Raw genomic sequence first — 23,010 nt, 5'->3', positions numbered from 1 at the left:
GTCCACATGGCCTGAGACACGGGCATATGTCTCAACTATGTGAGTAACAATGCCGTGTGACCCCTACAGTATGAAATTTTCTAACTTTTTCCTTATTGATTCAAACGTTCTCGATTTGGTCCCGAATCATTCCTAAAGTGTTTTTTTGTCGCCTCGAGGGCTCAAATAAGGGACAATATGCATATGTTTGAATGGAATACGATGTGATTCTTGAAATGTTTCAAAATGAATGTTTAAGTTTTAAATTTTTCGATAATGCTCTGTAACCCTATACTGGCGACGGATATGGGCGTGTCCCAGGCCATGTGGTTAAAAAACATTTTTTTAAAAATTTAACTATTTATTTAATTTAATTAAAATTTTAAATTAACATGCAATTAAAAGAATAAAAAAAATTTAAACACTTGGGTTGCCTCCCAAAAAGCGCTTATTTAGAGTCTAAGCTCGACTTACCTTGTACGTGCATGGTTACGGTGATTCTCGAAGCCAAAACTCCTCTTTCTCATTATCAAATTTAATACCAAGATAAGGTTTGAGTCGAGTACTATTTACCTTAAATGTGTCGAACTCGGAATATGTTACCTCGACTGTACCATATGGAAAGACATTTAGTACTGTAAATGGGTTCAATTCGCTTGACTCAAGCTCTGAAGAGAAAATTCATGGATCCGATTTGTCTACTAGTACTTTGTCCCTGACCTTAAAATGATTTGTTCTTATCACATGCTCATCATGGTGTCGCTTTGGCTCTTTATTGTGTTTTTTCGGTTTCTCCTTAGCATGTATTCGCCATTCACCTAGTTCGTCGAGTTGTACCATTCACTCTTCATATGTTGCTCGGTGTCTGTCACTTGGACTGAAACATGGCTCCAACATGTTTTCATGAGGGATTTATTGCAAAGAACATTGAGCCACATGGTTACTAATATTAACATAACATTTAAACTCATCTCACTCATTATAGACTCTCAGAGAATCACGTGCTTGAAGAGTAATCTTTTCATCACCTACACGAAGCACAAGTTCACCCATACCAACATCGATAATATTCTTAGCAGTGGCTAAAAAGGGTTGACCTAAGATCAAAAGTACCTCACTATCCTCATCCATGTCTAACACAACAAAGTCATCGGGGAATATGAATTTATCGATTTTCACGAGTACATCCTCAATAATACCCCTAAGATATATAATAGTTCTATTTTCTAATTGAATACTTATCCTAGTGTGTTTGGGTTCTCCAAGACCAAGTTGTTTAAACATTTTATAAGGCATGGCATTAATACTAGCCCCTAATCAGCCAAAGCATTTTGAATATTTGAACTACCAATGAGACAAGGAATAGTAAAACTCCCTGGATCTTTTAGTTTGTTGGGTAGTTTATTTTGTAAGATGGCTAAGAAAACTGCATTGAGCTCCACAGTAGACGATTCATCTATCTACCTCTTATTTGTTAACAGCTCCTTTAATAATTTGACATAATTTGGCATATGCGAAAGAGCTTCAACAAATGGTAAGTTAATGTGCAACTTTTTAAGAGCTTAAGAAATTTACCAAATTGTTTATTTGTGTGGTCTTTTTACACCTCGTTTGGATATGGCACTCAAGGTTTCTATTATCTAACAATCGAATTTTGTTCTTTCTTAGCTTCCACAACCTCATGATTGTTCACCACATTTTCTTGTGTCGGTTCTTGTTCAAGTTCAACTAACCCTTCCACTTCTCAAACAGTTATTGTGTGAAGCTACTCCCTTGGGTTAGGTTTAGTATTGCTAGGCAAACTAACTTGTGGTCTTTCCAAAATTAATTTAGCAAGCTATCCTATTTGATTTTCAGGTCCTTTAATTTAGCATGCCGACAAATTGGGAAGATTGGTTTAAACTAAAATTACTAAATTAATTTAACTAAAGTACTCAACAGAGAATAAGTCAAGAAAATAATTGAATATTAATCAATAAGAGAAACAATACACAAGAAAGAATCCACCTAGACTTTATCTATTGTTATGAATCTAAATTAAACGAATTATTCACTTGGTATCTTGATCTGTACAAATCACTAAACTATGCTAATATCTCTTTCGAGAATAAGAGAATCTAACTCTAGGTTGATTAACAAAAATTTCTTCCTAATTAAAACACCTATTGTCGCATTAACTCGATCTATGGATTCCCCTCTAAGATTTGACTCTAATCCGGTAGATTTATGTCGTCCTATTTCTAGGATTGCATGCAACTCCACTCAATTATGCTAGACCTACTCTTAAACAAGGACTTTTCCTCCTCCTATTTAAGCAAATTAAACATTAATTAATATCCCGCAAATATTAAAACAAGAGATAAACATACATAACTGAGAACAAGAATAAAGTATTTATCACATAAAATAGAAATCAAATAATAGAATACATCATAGGGTTCATCTTCCCTAGGTATCTAGGGAATTAGTTCATAAATGCAAATAAAAACATCTTAAAGACAGAATATCCACTGGAAATAAAAAAAACTCATAAAAACTTCAAAAAGAAATTAAAAGGAGGTCTTCAATCTTGATGGAATTCTTCTTTAGAGTTCTCTCCAATGGTGTTCTTCGAGTTTTTTTCTTCAATATTCTCCGATGGCTCCCTATTCTCTTCGTTTATTTGGTATTTATAGACTTTAGAATGCTTAGAAAACCTAAAAATTACGTTTTTATGCGTGTTTGGGATACGAGTCGTGAAATCGGCATTGTCTGGCACGTGGTCGTGTGTCCAGCCCGTGTGGCTCACACGACCGTGTGGGAAGGATCAGCCCGTGTGGCTACTGAAATCTACTGTATTTTTTTGGCTTTGGCTCGATTTTAGCTCCTTTCACTCCCAAATGCTCTCCTAAGTATAGAAACATGAATTTAAAGGATTGAGAGCATAAAATTCACCAATTTGCATAAATACTCATCCAAATATGCATTAAGAATGAGACTGAAATATATTACTTTTATCACTTATCAGACATCGGCGATGGCTGACTACATAGTGGACTAAAGGCGGTGACTAGGGCAAATGGAGGAGGAAGAAGAGGAGTAAATTTTTAAAAATATAAAATATAAAAGGAAAGGGGAAATTTTCTATTCAGTCTCTATAACTTTTTTTGTAAACTATTTTCTAGCTTTTCCTTTTACATATTTTAACCTTTTTAGAATGCATCCTACATGAATGACACTAATAATATCTTATATATATATATAACACCTATGTCATGAATAAATTAATCTATCATTATAGATGCTTCTATACCAACACTAATACTATATGTTGTTATAGGCTCATCACATATTGATGAATAAGTAATCTGTTAGTATAGACCTACTCACACTTACGAAATTGGGTTGACAATAAAAGTAAGCATTTGCATATGGAAAATTATTTATAGCATATTCATCTTTAATTATGCTTTCATTGCAATTTCATTTCATGTATGGAAATAAGAAATAGGGTTTAGTGTTTAAGGTTTGGGTTTGGGTTTGGGTTTGGGGTTTAGGGTTTATAGTTTGTGGTTTGTAGTTCAAGTTATGATTCTTATTTATGGTTTAGGACCAACGTATGTGATTCAAGTTTTTGGGTTTCTAGTTTGGGATTTTGAGGTATTAAGTATCGAGGTTTAATGCTTTAATGTTTTAGATCATCATTTTAGGTTTAATCAATTTGAGTTTTTATGGTTTGTAGTTTAGGGTTTAGGGTTTAATGGTCAAATATCAAATGTCAAGGGTCAAGGAAACAAGGTCATGGGTCAGATCTTAGAGGTTAGGAGACAAAGTTTAGGTTTCAATGTTGAAGTTTCATAGTTATGGGTTAACAATAAATGATAATTATAATAATTCAACAAAAAATTTGGAAAATTTAATTTAGTATGATGTTTAACTTAATAAAACATAATTTGACCAAGAATAATATTAAAACAAAATGAAATAAAAATATTCTATATTTAAGAAATTTCATTACTTTTTGGCTCAATTTAAAACATGAATCCTATGTGCTCTTTAAAAAATTTGGTGGATTTAAGAATATTAATTTAAAGTTCAAATGTAATTCTAAAATAAGAAACTTTTGTTTCATCAAAAAAAGTAACCAAAAGCCTAAGATTTTGGGGCTTAATCCATTGAAAATCGTCACAACTTACCCAATATTTTTTTGCTTTCTATTTCAAGTCAACAACTTTGGGAGCCTAGTTTTTTTAGCACAAAACTCATTTTGGCTAGAAAACCTATCCAATGAAAAGATAGCATTCCACACAATAGAAATAACCTAAAGCTCAACTAGAATGAGCAACAATGGAAGGTTTTAGAAAGCCTTTAGTTTGGGGTTCCACCTTAGATTTAATGTTTTAGATTAAAGTTTTAACTTTAATTTTAGTTCGGGGTTTCAGTTTTGGATTAGTTTAAGGGTTTTGATTTCAAGCTATTTCGGTTGTGCTGTAACTTTCTGAGTAACTAAACAAATGTTGTAATTCTACAATTTTATAATATATATAAATATAAAAATTCAACAAAAATTCTCAAAATTAATTTAATATGATGTTAACCATAATAAACGTAATTTGGAAACAATAATATTAAAAGGAAATAAAATCGAAAATTTTGTACTCTATATTTTAGAATCTCTATGACTTTTGGTTCATTTTAAGTTATCAAAACTTTATACTCTTCCAAAAATTTGGTGGTTTTAATAATAATAATAATTTAGAGTTAAAATGTAATTCTAAAATAATATATTTTGTTTGATAAAAAAAGGTAACCAAAAGCCTATGATTCGAGGCCTAAAACATTGAAAATCGTCACAACTTGTCCAGAATTTCAAATTTTTCTGTTTCAAGTAAAGGCTACTTTGGAAGCTTGGTTCTTTTAACACAAAACATATTTTGGCTTGCAAAACATACTAATAGAAAGATCACATTTCATATAATAGAAATCATTTCACATTTAACTAGAATGAACAACAATATAAGGTTTTAGAATGCCTTAAATTTAGTTACCCAAATCTATTGAAAGCCTTAAATTTGAGATTTCGACTTATGTTTCAATTTAAGGTTGGGGGTTTAGATTTAGTTCTGATTTGGGGATTCGATTTCAAATTTGGTTTGCGGTTTCATTTCAAAGACCTTTCGGTTGTTTGGTATCCTCTGATGTAACTAAACAAGTATGTCAATTCTATAAGTTTGTAATATATAAAAATATATAAATTCAACAAAAAAATTTAAAAACTACTTTCACATGATGTTTATCTTAATAAACAAAATTTAGCAAACAACAATATTAAAATGAAATAAAATAAAAAAATTTTGTATTCTATATTTTAGTATCTCCATGACTTTTTGGTTCATTTTAAGTTATCAAAACTCTATACTCTTTCAAATATTTGGTGGTTTTAATAGTATTGATTTAGATTTGGAATGTAATTCTAAAACAAGACATTTTGTTTGATAAAAAAAGTAACCAAATGCCTAAATTTCGAGGCTTAAAATATTGAAAATCATCATAACTTGCCCATAATTTCAAAGTTTTCTATTTTAAGTAGGCTACTTTGGGAGCTTGGTTCTTTTAACACATAACACAATTTGGCAAGGAAAACATACCAATAAAAAGATCGCATTTCATACACTAGAAATCATCTCACGTCGACTAGAATGAGTGACAATAGAATGTTTTAGAAAGCTTGAAATTTAGTTACCCAAATCTGTTGAAAGCTTCAATTTGGGATTTTGACTTTGGTTTAAACTTAGTGTCTAGTTTGGGGTTCTAGATTTGTCTACGATTTGGGTTGACTAGAATGAGCAACAATGAATGTTTTAGAAAGCTTGAAATTTAGTTACCCAAATCTATTGAAAGTTTCAATTTGGGATTTTGACTTAGGTCTAAATTTAGGGTCTAGTTTGGGGTTTTAGATTCGTCTAAGATTTGGTGATTTGATTTCATTTTTGGTTTAGGGCTCGATTAGAAGGCGTTTCGGTTGTTCAATAACCTCTTGAGTAATTGAACAAGTATGGTAATTCTATAAGTCTGTAATATATATAAATATATAAATTGAACAAAAAGATTTCAAATTTAATTTAATATAATGTTTACCTTAATAAAAAATAATTTGATCAACAACAATAATAATATGGAATAAAATCTAAGAATTTTATATTATATATTTCGAACCTTAATGACTTTTTGGCTCATTATAAGTTATCAAAACTCTATGCTCTTTCAAAATTTGGTGATTTTAATAATATTAATTTAGAGCTGGAACGTAATTCTAAAACAAGAAATTTTGTTTAATCAAAAAGAGTAACCAAAAACCTAATATTCGGGGCTTAATACATTGAGAATGGTCACAACTTGCCTAAAATTTCAAATTTTCTGTTTCAAGTAGGCCACTTTGAGAGCTTGGTTAGACACGACACAATTAGGCTTGGAAAACATATTAATGGAACAATCATATTCCATATAGTAGAAACCATCTCACGTTCGACTAGAATGAGCAACAATAAAAGGTTTTTGAAATCCTTCAATTTGGGATTTCGATTTAGGTTTTAATTTAGGGTTTGATTTGGGGTTTTAGATTCATTTTTTATTTGAGGTTTCGATTTGAAGGCGTTTCAATTGTTCGGTAACCTCTCAGGTAACTGAGTTAGTATGATAATTCTTTAAGTTTGTAATATATATAAATATATAAATTCAATAAAAAAATTCAAAATTAATTTAATATGTTAACCTAAATAAAAAAATTGACCAACAATAATAAAATCTAAAATTTTAGATTCTATATTTCAGAACCTCAATTACTTTTTACCTCATTTTAAGTCATCAAAACTCTATACTCTTTAAAAAATTTGGTGGTTTTAATAATATTAATTCAGAGTTGAAATTTAATTCTAAAATAAGAAATTTTGTTTGATCAAAAAGAGTAACCAAAAGCCTAAGATTCGGGGCTTAAAACATTCAAAATCGTCACAACTTGCTCAAAATTTCAAAGTTTTCTATTTCAAGTAGGCTATTTTGGGAGCTTGGTTCTTTTAAGACATAACATAATTTGTCTTGGAAAACATACTAATGGAAAGATCGCATTTAACACAATATAAATCATCTCACATTCGATTAAAGTGAAAAACAATAGAAGGTTTTTTAAAGCTTTAAATTTAGTTACCCAAATCTATTGAAAGCCTTAAATTTGAGATTTTGGTATAAGTTTCAATTTAGGGTTTTAGATTTGGTTTCAATTTGGGGATTCAATTTTAATTTTGGTTTGTGGTTTCGATCCAAAGCTCTTTTGGTTGTTCAGTAACCTTCGGAGAAACTAAAAAGGTGTGGCAATTCTATAAGTTTGTAATATATACAAATATATAAATTCAACAAAAAAAATTTAAACTTTATTTTAATATAATGTTTACGTTAATAAAAAATAATTTGACCAACACCAATAATAATATGGAATAAAATCTAAAGTTTTCATATCATATATTTCAGAACCTCAATGACTTTTTCGCTCATTTTAAGTTATCAAAACTCTATGCTCTTTCAAAAATTTGGTGGTTTTAATAATATTAATTTAGAGCTGGAATGTAATTCTAAACAAGAAATTCTGTTTGATAAAAAAGAGTAATCGAAAGCCTACCATTCGGGGCTTAAAACATTCAAAATCGTCACAACATGCTCAAAATTTCAAAGTTTTCTATTTCAAGTAGGTTACTTTGGGAGCTTGGTTCTTTTAAGACACAACACAATTTGGCTTGAAAAACATACCAATGGAAAGATCGTATTTCATACAATACAAATCATCTTACTTTCAATAATGAGAAAAAATAAAGATTTCTGAAAGCCTTAAATTTAATTACCCAAATCTATTGATAGCCTTAAATTTGGGATTTCGACATAGGTTTCAATTTTGGTTTTTCGTTTGGGTTTTAGATTAGGTTTCAATTTGGGGATTCAAGTTCAATTTTGGTTTGTGGTTTCAATTTGAAGCCCTTTTGGTTATTCGGTAACCTCCGGAGTAACTAAACAAGTGTGGCAATTCTATAAGTTTGTAATATATATAAATATAAATATTCAACAAAAAATTTAACAAAATTAATTTAATATTAAAATTAAATCAAATCAATTTTTTTTTTCAATTCTATATTTCAGAATCTCCATGACTTTTTGGCTCATTTTAAGTTATCAAAACTCTATACTCTTTCAAAAATTTGGTTGTTTTAATAATATTAACTTAGAGTTCAAATGTAATTCTAAAACAATAAATTTTTTATCAAACAACATAACCAAAAACCTAAGATTCAAGGCTTAAAACTTAGAAAATCGTAACTTGCCCAGAATTTCAAAGTTTTTTGTTTCAAGTAGGCTACTTTGGGAGCTTGGTTCTCTTAATACAAAACACATTTTAACATGGAAAACATAGAAATGAAAAGATGACATTTTTTACAATAGAAATAACCTTACGTTCGACTAGAATGAGCAACAATAGAAGGAATTAAAAAGCTTTAAATTTGAGATTTTGACTTAAGTTTCAGTTTACGATTTTGGTTTTGGTTTTATATTTGGTTTCAATTTGGGGTGTAGGTTTATGTTTTAGTCTTGGATTTTGATTCAAAAGTCTTTTAGTTGTTCTGTAACCTCGCAACTAAACAATTATTATAATGATATAAGTTTGTAATATACTTTAATATATAAGTTCAACAAAAATTTTAAAAATTAATTTAATATTATATTTACATGAATAAAACATAATTTCGCCAACAATATCATTAAAATGAAATAAAATAAAAAATTTATATTCTATATTTCCAAATCTTATTGACTTTTTGGCTCATTTTAAGTTACCAAAACTTTATACTCTTTCAAAAATTTGGTGGTTTTAATAATATTAATTTAGAGTTGAAATGTAATTTTAAAATAAGAAAATTTTTCTTTAATCCAAAAGAGTAACCAAATGCCCAAAATTTGGGGCTTAAAAAATTGAAAATCGCCAAAACTTGCCTAGAATTTCAAAGTTTTTTGTTTCAAGTATGCTACTTTCGATGCTAGGTTCTTTTAACACAAAACTTATTTTGGATTGCAAAACATAACAATGGAAAGATCGTATTTCATACAATAGAAATCATCTCACGTTCAACTAGAATGACCAACAATAAAAGGTTTTAGAAAGACTTAAATTTAGTTACCCAAACCTGTTGAAAGCCTTCAATTTGAGATTTTAACTTATATTTCAATTTAGGGTTTGGTTTGGAGTTTTATATTTGGTTTCAATTTGGGGGATTCAATTTTAAGTTTGATATGTGGTTTTGATTCAAAGGGCTTTCGGTTGTTCGGTAACCTCCGAAGTAACTAAACAAGTGTGGAAAATCTATAAGTTTGTAATATATAAATATATAAATTTAACAAAAAAATTAAAAATTAATTTAGTATGATGTTTATATTAATAAAACATAATTTGGCCAACAATGTTATTAAAATGAAATAATATAAAAAAATTGTATTCTATATTTCGAATTTCATTGACTTTTTGGCTCATTTTAAGTTATCAAAACTTTATGCTCTTTCAAAAATTAGGTTGTTTTAATAATATTAATTTAGAGTTGAAATGTAATTATAAAACAAATAATTTTTTATCAAACAGAGTAACCAAAAGCCTAATATTTGGTGCTTAAAACTTTAAAAATCAGCACAACTTGCCCAGAATTCAAAGTTTTCTATTTCAATTAGGCTACTTAGGGAGCATGGTTCTTTTAACACAAAACTCATTTTGTCTAGGAAAACATGCCAATGAAAAGATCGCATTTCATACAATAGAAATAATCTCATGTTCGACTAGAATGAGCAACAATAAAAGGTTTTAGAAAGCTTTAAATTTATTTACCAAAATCTATTGAAAGCCTTAAATTTGAGATTTTGACTTAGGTTTCAATTTAGGGTTTTTGTTTGGGGTTTTAGATTCGATTTTAATCTGGTGATTCAATTTTAGTTTTGGTTTGGGCTTTCAATTTGAAGGCGTTTGGTTTTTCGGTAACCTCTTGAGTAACTAAACAAGGGTTGTAATTCTATAAGTTTGTAATCTACATAAATATATAAATTCAACAAAATATTTAAAAATTTATTTAATATGATGTTTACATTAATAAAACTGTTGGTTTTTGCAAAGAACTAACAGAAGTATAGAAAAAATAGAACGAAAGGGATGATTAAATTCATTAACCAAGAAGTCATTATATACATGTATCAAGTAACAACCTCAACCAAAATTTAAATTCCTACTGCTACTAACAAGCTAACAAAAAAGACTTAGTCAAATCTCCCTTGGACTTAGTCTTATTCTTAAAAAACATTTGCAGCCCTTGAGACACTAACATTCTCCTCTTGACTCAAGTGCTGTAGACATGAAGTTTATTCTGAAGAAACTCAAATCAACTAACATAAAAATTTGGTAAAAATATTTTTCATTCGTTCTCTATGAATTCCTTCTAGACTAGTGCAACTTCAAGAGTTGCCTCCAATTGCTTCCTGACCTGCTGTTCCATATTTAGATCATCTAAATCAAAATTCTACAATTTAAAATCATCACAAACTACTCCACAAAAATTAAGAGAGTGACCAGAGTGTCGCCCCTCCTCCAAGGTCTTGTATTTTCACTATACTTGTGATTAACACCATTTATGATTTGATTAACAGATCTTCTTGTAACAGCCCAATTTTGGGCCTAGTAGGAACAGTGGTTTCTGAACCACTATTCCGAGGCCAAAGAAATTATTTTTAATGATATTTTATTTGTTATAGCATGATCATATGAGTGCATGAAAATTTTGGTGAAATAATTTTAGCGATTTCATGCTTAATTATGAAAAAGGACTAAATCGTGTAAAGGGCAAAAGTTTTGTTTTTCTAGCTAAAGGTGTCAAATAGCTATAGAACATTAAATTAGGGTCTTTATTGAGTAAATAGACCATAAATATGGTAGTGGCTGATCAAGGAGACAAAAAAAGGTTGAAAAGTCAAAGTTGGTGTGGATTAGGTGACTTTTTTGGTAATAAAATAAAACAAAAAGAAAAAATTGTTGTCATCTTTTCATCTTCCTTCTTCCCTACTAAAAATTCCAGAAAATAGAGGGTTTTGAAAGCTCAAAAATTTCAGCAACTTATATCCCTTGTAACACCTCTTACCCATGTCCGACGCCGGAACAAGGCACGAGACATTATCGGACTTAAACATACACATTCATGCAAAAACAGGGCCATAAAATCTCTTTTAATTCAAAACCTTTCAAACACATGCATGTCATCCATTACTTTGGTCTACGAAGCCCAAAACATTCATCGAGATTGATTCGGGACTAAACTGAGAAGTTTGAAAAGTTTCAGGAAAACTTAGGAAATTTTCCCATGAAACAGGGTCACACGCCCGTGTGGATATAGGGACACACCCGCGTCCTCAGACCGTGTAACTCTCTATTTATGATGTTAGAATGTACATTGAACCACACGGTCGGGTCATACGCTCGTGTCTCTAGGCCGTGTCCCCTACACTATTGAGACACACAACCGTGTCTCAGCCTGTGTGGCCAACACTTAGGCTATTTTCCAAGCCTTCATGTTATCCATGATCTCTCACAACCTTATGCACATCAAAATCGCATATCATGGCATCATTTTAGTGACTAAAAACTCTTTATTAAGATATATCCTTAACATTAACAAGTCCTCTTACAAGTAATGCATCTACTCATGCAATTCCAAGTCTAGATTCCTTACTTCACATTCATAAGACTGGTCATTTTGATGACCATTTTTACCATTATATTATGGTTACCAACTTATCCATCAAGCACTCATGTTCAATCATTATCACGTTGTGTATATAACATGCAATTACTACATGGCTATGACCACCTCAATTGGTCATAGAGCATACATCCAACACACATGTCATATTACTAACCATACATGGAAAACAAACATAATCACATTATAAACATTAGACATGACATGAATAGCTAGGCTTACAAGCCATAATCAATATGAGCCACATCTCATGGCCATATGCATATAACTCAATATAAGCCAACACATTTGGCCAAAGCAAAATAATGCATGTCAATCAACTAGATCACTAGACATGCCACTCACTTGAAAATTTCTAATAAATACTTCATTTTTTTCCAAAGGTAGCGACTTGATAGTGTGATGCTGCCTCTGACGATCTCCAGCTTTGAGCTAACCTGAAAACTTTAAAAGAAAGGAAAGGAAAGGAGTAAGCGTTATAGCTTAGTAAGACTGTATGAAAATAATAAGTAACTTATCAACTTGCTTCTTATGGTAATACAACCCTATTTGCATTTTTACTCATATTCTAGTTAAGTTATTTTCTCGAGTCATAGTCACTAAATTATTTATATCTTGAGATACGGAACTCCAAATTTAGTTATGCTAATTTCCCTGAAAATAGACTCACATATCTTCTTACCATAAAATTTTCAGAATTTTTGGTTTGGTCAATTAGTACAGTTTATTTCTTAAAGTTACCCTTTTTCGTTGTCTAATAGTTCTGACCCCTCTTCACTAAAAATTAATTATCTCATAATACGGGACTTAGATGATGTCCCTATCTATTTCTCTTGAAAATAGACTAATTAATAATTCTAATCATATAAATTATAACTCATAACTATTTTTTTACAATTTTCAATGATTTTATAAAATCAGAATAGGGATTTCGAAGTCATTCTGACTTTGCCTCACAACAATTTAAATATTCATAATATGAAACTCTTTTGCCTACACCGTTTCTTCTATGTGAAATTAGACTCATTAGGATTTAATTTCATATTTTATTTAGCCTCTAACTCAATTTCCACAATTTTTGGTGGATTTTCAAAGTCGGACTATAGCTGCTGTCCAAAACTATTTTAGTGTAAATTAATGATACTAAGTTTATCACACCATATTAATTCACTTTTACCACAATGGTAAGGTTACATATTCATACATCATAAGTATAGACCTATAATCACAAGGCCATCACAAATCATTCTCATAAGCATGAATTGCCTATTTACATCTTCACTAAAGGTGCCTCATAAACTGAAATCATTTCTCATGAGCTTGGCATACATACCTGTGTTACTCAACATGCTCATTTTCATTTCTTACTAATCATATAACATGAATTGAATTCATATCTCATCAATTTCATGTAAGTACCTGTACCACTCACAATATGGTCATAACCTTTCTCGTTTAGCTTAAACCATAACTCTCACCGTTAAACCATTCGGAAAGCTATCGGATATTCACTAAGCCTCAAACTTAGGGTATAATATCAATGCCATGTCCCAGACATGGTCTTACACTGGCTCATCCATCAAGTTGATGCCATGTCCCAGACATGGTCTTACACTGACACATCTCGTAGCTGATGCATGTCCCAGACATGTCTTACAGTGGCTTACATCTCAAGGCCGATGCATGTCCCAAACATGTCTTACACTAGCACTCGTCTCAATGCCGATGCCATGTCTCAGCCATGGTCTTACACTAGCTCACAATAACCCATTTGTCATGGCATGAATATCTATTTTATTCCCTATGGTTCAAAACGGAATTCTACTATCTCAATTATCATTATGCATTCTCATTTCCACAATCAAACATTTCATGCTATATCAATTCAGCACATAATAATAACAATGTAGTTGTATTATTTACATACAACTTACTCGTTTCAATGGAATATCATATTCCATCAAATCTCCAAGCATTCAATCAACACATAAATGTCATTTACATCTGACATCACTTTCTCCTATACAATATCATCAACATAAACTTTAATACAATCATGACAAGATAGATTTTCAAGTATAATAACAATAGCATAAATATCATGCTCATTTAATCACACGGACTTACCTCAAATGAAATTTTAGCTAATTATTCTCTTTTTGTCTTTAACCACATACTTTCTTGATTTAAGCCCAAATATCAATTTTCTTGATCTAAAATGATGAAATTCTCTCATTTAATTAATGTACTAATCATTTCAAACCTAAAACATATTTTGGAAAAATTCACATTTTTGCCCCTAAACTTTTGCATAATTATGAATTTACCCCAAGGCTCGAAAATTGAAATTTATTAGATTTCTATAAGATTTAAGACATGCTGAACATTTTTATCTTCTATGGAAACCTCAAATTCTCACTATTTCATGCTTTTATAAACATTAACAACTTTTACTAATTAACCTGTTTTAACCATTTTCAACGAAAATCACTTAACAAAAATCATTCTCCTAACCTCAAGCATCCTTATTCTACCATTAAACATCAAAATGCACAATTATCTAGCATGGGTCAAATTTTTTAAACTTCATTTTTCATTCAAATAAATGGTAGAAATAGAAAGGTTAAGCCTTTAGGATCTCAAAAATACGAGGAACATTAAAAACGAGGCTCAAATACACATACAATTGAGCTTTGAAAAGCTTGAAACCCTAGCCATGGAGTCATGTAAATTTCAGCAGCCATAGGAAGAAGATGAGAAGATTTTTGGGCTTTTATTTTGTCTTTTATGCCTTAAAACACCCAAATGACCAAAATGCCCTTTTTGCTAACCCTTCAATTTACCCTTCCATGTCTAGTTTTGTCCATACCAAAATATGATGGTCTATTAGAAATTTAAAGACCTCTAGTTTAAACCCTCATTTCAAACAAGTACTTATATTCTAGAACTCATATTTTGCAATTAATGTTATTTAATCCCAATAATAAAATTGGGCACTTTATCAATAAAATTTACTTAACAAAATTAGCACACAATCACTCAAACATATCATGGACTCTAAAATAGTCATAAAATAAATATTTATACTTTGAATTTTTGGTCTCGTAACCACTGTTCCGACTAAGCCTTATTTTAGGCTGTTACATCCCTTACAATTAAGTGATTCAGATTTTTTGATAAATTTTGTACTTTTGAAACCCTTGTAACATGAACTAGCTAATGGAGGGACTATTTTGTGAAATGGTTGATAGTCTAGTGATTTTCCATGAAAGGATTTATGTTGTTTGCTGAATTTTTATGGAAGAAAATGAGTCTTGGTTGTATAATAAACAACTTCTGTGAAAGGATTTTCATGGAAAACACCTAAAAGGGCCATTTTGTAAAAGTTGTAAAATAGGTTGTAATTGTGTGAAATAGTGGAAATTTGGGGTTGTCATAAGAGTAATAATTGGTCAATTAGGCTTGGCTAATAAGGAAATTCGATAAAAATCGATTTTTGGGCCTAAGGGTAAAATGGTCATTTTGTGAAAGTCTAAGGGCAAAATGGTCATTTTGCCAAAAATGTGAATTTTGATTGTCCTAATTTATTTAGTGATTGAATGAGTGAATATAATCATGTTAGATCAAGAAAATAGAGATTTGGGCTTAAATCGAGAAAGTGCATGGTTAAAGATAAAAAGAGAAGAATTAGCTGAAATTGCATTTGAGGTAAGTCCGTGTGATTAAATGAGAATGATATTTATGGCATTGTTATTATACTTGAAAATATATCTTGCGATGATTGTGTTAAAGTTTATGTTGATGATATTGTATATGAGAAAGTGATGTCAAATGTAAATAACATTTACGTGTTGATTGAAAGCTTGGAGATTTGATGGAATATGATATTCCATTGAAACGAGTAAGTTGTATGTAAATAATACAACTACATTGTTATTATATGTGTTTAAATTGATATAACATGAATTGCTTGGTTGTGGAAATGATTATGTATGATGAATATTGATATAGTAGAATTCCCGTTTGAACCTTAAGAAATAATTCGGATATTCATGCCATGAAATTCGGGTTATTTTTGTGCCAGTGTAAGACATGTCTAGGACATGTCTAGGACATGCATCGGCCACGTTATCAGAGCCAGTGTAAGACCATGTCTGGGACATGGCATCGGCATTGAGACGAGAGCTAGTATAAGACCATGTCTGGGACATGGCATCGGCACGGATATGTGAGAGCTAGTGTAAGACCATGTCTGGGACATGGCGTCGGCCTCGATTTTGATAGTCAGTGTAAGACCATGTCTGGGACATGGCATCAGCATTATACCCTATGTTTGAGGCTTAGTGAATATCCGATAGCTTTCCGAATGGTTCAACGGGGAGAGTTACGGTTTAAGCTAAATGAGAAAAGTTTTGACCATATTGTGAGTGGTACAGGTACTTACATGAAATTGATGAGCTGTGAATTCAATTCATGTTATATGATTAGTAAGGAATGGATATGAGCATGTTGAGTAACACAGGTATGTATGCCAAGCTCATGAGAAATGATTTCAGTTTATGTTGCACATTTAGTGAAGATGTAAATAGGTAATTCATGCTTATGAGAATGATTTTGTGATGACCTTGTGATTATAGGTCTATAATTATGATTTATGAATATGTAACCTTACCAATGTGGTGAAAATGAATTAATATGGTGTGATAAACGTAGTATCGTTAATTTACACAAAAATAGTTTTGGACAACAACCATAGTCCGACTTTGAAAATCCACCAAAAATTGTGGAATTGAGTTAGAGGTTGAATAAAATATGAAATTAAAGCCTAATGAGTCTAACTTCACATAGAAGAAATGGTGTAAGCAAAAGAGTTTCATATTTTGAAATATTTTAATTGTTGTGAGACAGAGTCAGAATGACTTCAAAATCCCCTATTTTGATTTGAGAAAATCATTGAAAATTGTACAAAAATATTTATGAGTTATAATTTATATGCTTAGAATTATTAATGAATCTATTTTCAAGAGAAATAGATGGGAACATCATCCGAGTCCCATATTATGAGATAATTAATTTTTAGTAAAGAGGGGTCAGAACTGTTAGACAGCGAAAAAAGGGTAACTTTAAGGAATAAACTATACTAATTGGCTAAACCAAAAATTCTGAAAATTTTATGGTATGTGAGTCTAGTTTTAGGGAAAATTACTGGAACTTAATTCGGAGTTCCGTAGCTTCAGATATAAATAATTTAGTAACTGTGACTCGAGAAAATAACTTGAATGGAACATGAGTAAAAATGCAAATAAGGTTGTATTACCATGAGAAGCAAGTTGATAAATTGCTTATTATTTTCATACGGTCTTACTAAGCTATAAAGCTTACTCCCTTCCCTTCCTTTCCTTTAGTGTTTTCAGGTTAGCTCAGGGTTAGAGATCGTCAGAGACAACATCACACTATCAAGTCGTTACCTTTGGAATAATGAAGCATATATTAGAAATTTCAAGTGAGTGGCATGTATAGGGATCTAGTTGATTGACATGTATTATTTTGCTTTGGCCAAATGTGTTGGCTTATATTGAGTTATATGTATATGGCCATGAGATGTGACTCATATTGATTTTGGCTTGTAAGCCTAGCTATTCATGTCATGTCTAATGTTTATAAGGTGATTATATTTGTTTGCCATGCATGGTTAGTAATATGACATGTGTGTTGGATGTATGCTCTATGACCAATTAAGGTGGTCATAGCCATGTAGTAATCACACGTTATAAACACAATGTGATAATGATTGAACTTGAGTGCTTGATGGATAAGTTGGTAACCATAGTATAATGGTAAAAGTGGTCATCAAAATGACAAGTCTTATGAATGTGAAATAAGGAATCTAGACTTGGTATTGCATGTGTAGATGTATTACTTGTAAGAGGACATGTTAATGTTAAAGATATGTCTTAATAAATACTGTTCAACCACTAAAATGACACCATGATTTGCGATTTTGATGTGCATAAGGTTGTAAGAGATTATGAGTAACATGAAGGCTTGGAAAATAGCCTAAGTGTTGGCCACACGGGTTGAGACACGGCCGTGTGTCTTAACTGTGTGAGGGATGTAACACCGTGAACCCGAGACCATCGCCAGTGTCGGACACGAGGGGTTAACGAGACAAATCCTCTTAAAGTACCGACCAATTTGGCATTTCCAGACAGGCTGGAAAACTGCGTCACTGTCGCCTTAAAAATCATATCTTGAGTGTCAAAACTCAGAAACTGATTCCGTAAATTTTCCCTGAATTTAGACTCATATATCCATCCATGGATTTATTTCTAGAATTTTTGGTTGGGCCGATTGGTACAGTTTATTAGTTAAAGTCACCCATGTTACAGGGGTCGACTACACTGACCTTCGCGCGTTTCAACTTGAATATCTCTCTGTACAGGGCTTTAATACTGGTGCCGTTTGTTTCTAATGAAACTAGACTCAAAATGGAATCTGAAAATATAAGGCATGACTTCTAATTATTTCTGGATAATTTATAGTAAATTTTCAAAGTCACGTCAGGGGACCCAGAAACCGTTCTGGCCCTGTCTCACGAGAACTTTAATATCTCTCGGTATACTGTTCATATGATTGTTTCGTTACTTTCATATGAAAATAGACTCGTCAAGGTTCGTTTGCATAACTTATTCACAATTTAATACCCTTCCTAAAAATTTTGGTGATTTTTCACATCCATGTCACTGCAACTGGCAGTATCTGTTTTTAAGGTAGGCCTTACCTATTTTGTAGTTTCCATGGACCAACTATAGTCTAGTAATACATAGGTCCACCTATGATCATGTTTAGCCATTCAAATGGCTGATCATGTGACCAACACTCCCATTCCAATCCATAATAACATCATGAAACCATATAAAATTACAAACCACAAATGGTCTAATTCCGTACTCCACTTTTACGAACCATTTTCGCATGGCCGTACACATATACATCACAAAAGCACTTGAAAACAACCGAGGGTAGTCCTATACATGCCATATCCAAAGTTCAACTAAAAGAGTACCAAAGGGGGTTTGATAGTGTGGATGACTTCACTTCAATGATCCCGAATCCGATCGCTAGCGAGCAAAATCTATAAAACAGAGAGCCAAAGCAACGGGTAAGCATGTTTATGCTTAGTAAATCTCAAGCAATGAAATCGGCTTTAACTAAAGCATTACATTCACATAGCCAAATGAATCATTTCATTTATACACATTCACATAATCATACTTACTTCACACTTCATCAACATATACATTCACAAGATATCAACCAATTCAAGAGCTGAAAATTCGTTAGTCGATTGACGAATATTATTCAAACGTATCGACTTTTCCATTGCACATGTAAACATACCTTATCCTTTGGGCTTTTCGAGCGTACTAATTAAATGTATTACAGCAACCAACGCCACCTTCAACCCAAGCTTCTTGAATACAACCGGATATAACCACACGCACGAATGCCTTTGGTCTTAGCCGGATATAACGACTCGCACAAATGCCTTGGTATTAGCCCGGATATAACAACTTGCACGAATGCCTTCGGGTATTAGCCCGGATAAAGTCACTAGCACAATTGCCTTCGGGTCTTAACCCGGATATCATTCAATTGCTCATGCACACATACATCCATAATCATTACACATTCATGTTTCATTTTCGTTACTAAGGCTCAAACACAAATATAATCACTAGCGTAATTGCCTTCGGGACTTAGCCCGGGTACCATTCAAATACTCAAACACACGTATATTAGTAATCATTACACATCCATAATTTCATTTCACATAATTCAAGTAGGGTCATTACTTGAAGACTTACCTCGGATGTTGTCGAACGGCTTCAACGGCTATTCGATCACTTTTTCCTTCCCCTTATCCAATTGTGGCCCTCTAAGCTCTTGAGCTAATTCAAACAAATTCAATTTATTAAAGTCTCGCTTGCTATCCTTGGCCGAATACACACATCATTGACTCAACATCACATAACTAAGCACTTTAGTCAATTTTCTTTAATTACGCACACATTCGGCCTTAGCTCACAACAAGGTAGCCGATTACCTAAGTCAAGAATAGGCACCATTAAGCTTGCCTCTAACCGAATGCATGCACAATAATTCCCCTCATGTGGCCGATTATACTTAGTCATACTTGCACAAAATCAACAATAAATTGCAAGATTTTCACATCATATGTGTACTAGGCCGAATGTACTTGCAATTTCACAAACATTCTTCAACACTTTCTTCTTTAAACAAACATATTTATCACTTACTTCATAACCAAAACATCATGTGCAAACATATATACACATATAGGTGCAAGGCGAATTTCAAGGTGTCCATAACCATCCAAAACACAAATTTTAACTAACATGCAAGAAGCATAAACCATGCTCATGAGCATACCATGGCGAATACATCACACACCATACCCCTTTTAATTTTTTGGTCATGGTTAAACAAAGGATTCAATGTCTTACTCAAGAATGCTAAAAGAAATTTCAAGAGTAGTCAATCCATCATTGCATGCATCATCAACAAGCTTCACATTTAGCATGCAATGGCTTTAACACAATATCAAACTTGGCCAAATACCATTTCCATGGCACAACAAGGATTTGGACCATGGGCTAACATGAACATCAAGTTAGCAACTAAAACATGCATGAATCTCATGACACAACCTCAAACATACCTTAATCTTGATGCAAGTATAGCCAAATCTCCTTCTAGATCTCTTCTAAACCAAAATGGAGCAAAATCCTCCTTCTTCCTTAGTTTTGGCTCAAAGAAAGGATGAACAATTTTTTTCTTTCTTTCTCTACAACTCACGGCAATGGGGGAATACCACACTCACACACATTTTTTCATTCTTTTCTTACCCATACTCCTTTATTTATTATTTCTCCCTAATGCACCAACAAAACATGTTTATGACATGTTTTGCCCATCCTCTCTTGCCATGGCCAGCCACCACCTATAAAAAGGGGGTATTTGACATGCAAGTCCATTGTTTTGCATGCATGCTTTAATTAGTCATCACACATTTCCCTATCATACTTTCAAAGTTTACTACTAGGCCCTTTCTAGTGAAATTCACATTTATAACACTAAATCAAATCATCAAAAATGTCACACACAATTTAACACATATCATAGGCATCAAAATAAATTTTAAATTATTTTTATGCCTCGGTTTTGTGGTCCCGAAACCACATCCCGACTAGGGTCAATTTTGGGCTGTCACAAGGGACATGGCCTGGAGACACGGACATGTGGCCTACCCGTGTGATTCAATGTGCATGCTGGTGTCATAAACAGAGAGTTACATGGTCTAAGGACACGGGCGTGCCAAAGGCACATGGCCGTGTCCCTATGTCCATACGGGCGTGTGACCCTGTTTCATGGGAAAACTTTTTAAGTTTTCTTGAAACTTCTCAAAGTTCTTGGTTTAGTCTCGAATCGATTTTGATAAATGTTTTGGGCTTCGTAGACCCAAATAAGGGACAACATGCATGTGTTTGAAAGATTTTGAACTAAAAGAGATTTTACAGCCCGATTTTTGCATAAATGTGTATGTTTAAGTCTGGTAATGCCTTATACACTGTTCCAGCATTGGACATGGGTAAGGGGTGTTACACTTCTAGTAACCAATAATTCATTTTTCAATTTTTCATTTTTCACCGAAAGCCTGATCAGCTCACCAACTAAATTCTTAAACTCAACAATAGATAAATATGCCAATTCTTTTGCATATGAGGCTTCTTCAGTCTGTTTTTTATTTTGGAAACATATCTCACTATTCTTTTTTGAACATAAGTTCCACTTTTAGTTTTTCACTCTCGATTAATTGTGGTTGAATCATTTTTTTAGCTCATTAGCATGTTCTTCAGACATTTCAAGTGCAATGTAACACCCCTAACCCGTATTCATCGCCGGAACATGGTTTTAGAGCATTACCGAAACATTCAAAAACATTTACAAATCATTCATGTAAGTTACTATTCATTAGCTGTGAACATTCATAACGTCCCTTAATTGGGCCCTCGTGGCCCAATACAAGCATTAGAATCGAGTCAGGACTTAATGAGAACTTTAAGAATTTTTTTCAACTTTCAAATTTTTTCCAAGGTGCAGGGCTCTCACGCCCGTGTGGTCCAAGGGACACGCCTGTGTTAGAGGTCGTGTTCGACCCTATGTAACTCTCTGACTTGCACACACGGCCATGCCACACGCCCGTGTGTTACGCCGTGTGGTTAATTAATTTGATTCAAAAATAGGTGTAGGTTTCACACGGCCAGGGCATATGCCCGTGTTCTAGCCACATGGCTGAGACACACACCCGTGCCTCTGCCTGTGTGCCAAATTCTGAGCATTCTATTTCTCAAAATTAAGGTGTAGGGGACACAGAACCTAACCACATGCCAATGTTATAAGGCCGTGTGTCACACACGGTCTAGAAACACGCCCATGTGGACAAAATGAAGCCATTTCTAGCTTCATTTCTCACCCAAAATTTCACCCAAGACCCAAAATTATCAAGCCCTCCTATAATTGTTTATTGGGGAGACCATGGATACACTCGGCAGGAGTGGTGCCCTTCTCATTGCACCAAAAATTGAAGTTAGTGACAGATGGACGGTTAATAACCATCAATGTGGAGGAGGACATTATAGCAGCAGTCACTAGCAAGGCCCCTTATGTCGAGGTGAATGAAGAGGCTATTGAGTGTTCTTTCCGCTCTTTAGAAATCATCAATGCAACCTTCATTTTGGAAGGAAGTGAGGTGTCGGTACCCAAAATGTCTAGAGCCACAAGGATGGCCCTGCAAATGATGATGGGGAAGGGAGCATTGCCAGGAAAAGGACTAGGAAGACAGTTGCAAGGAGGGGTTCAAATCCCAAAACTGATTGAGAAGAAAGATCGCTTTGGTTTGGGCTTCAAGCCAGACCATAAGCACCAGAGGCAAGAGATTGAGAAGCGCCAAGCGAGAAGAAAGGCGCGTTTGAACGAAAGAGAAGTGGACTGGGAACTGATGACATTCCCATCTATATCCAAATCCTTTAATTCATGAGGGTTACTGGTAGAAGAAAGTCATCAGATTAATGCTGTACACAATAGAGATTGGAGCAAGGGAGCCTCGAGGGCATTTGCCTTTACGAACCGGGGAGCTCTC

This window comes from Gossypium arboreum, chromosome 4 (genome assembly GCF_025698485.1).
Source record: "Gossypium arboreum isolate Shixiya-1 chromosome 4, ASM2569848v2, whole genome shotgun sequence".
NCBI lineage: Eukaryota > Viridiplantae > Streptophyta > Magnoliopsida > Malvales > Malvaceae > Gossypium > Gossypium arboreum.
The sequence above is the reverse complement of the archived record's forward strand: the minus strand, read 5'-3'. Positions refer to the sequence as shown.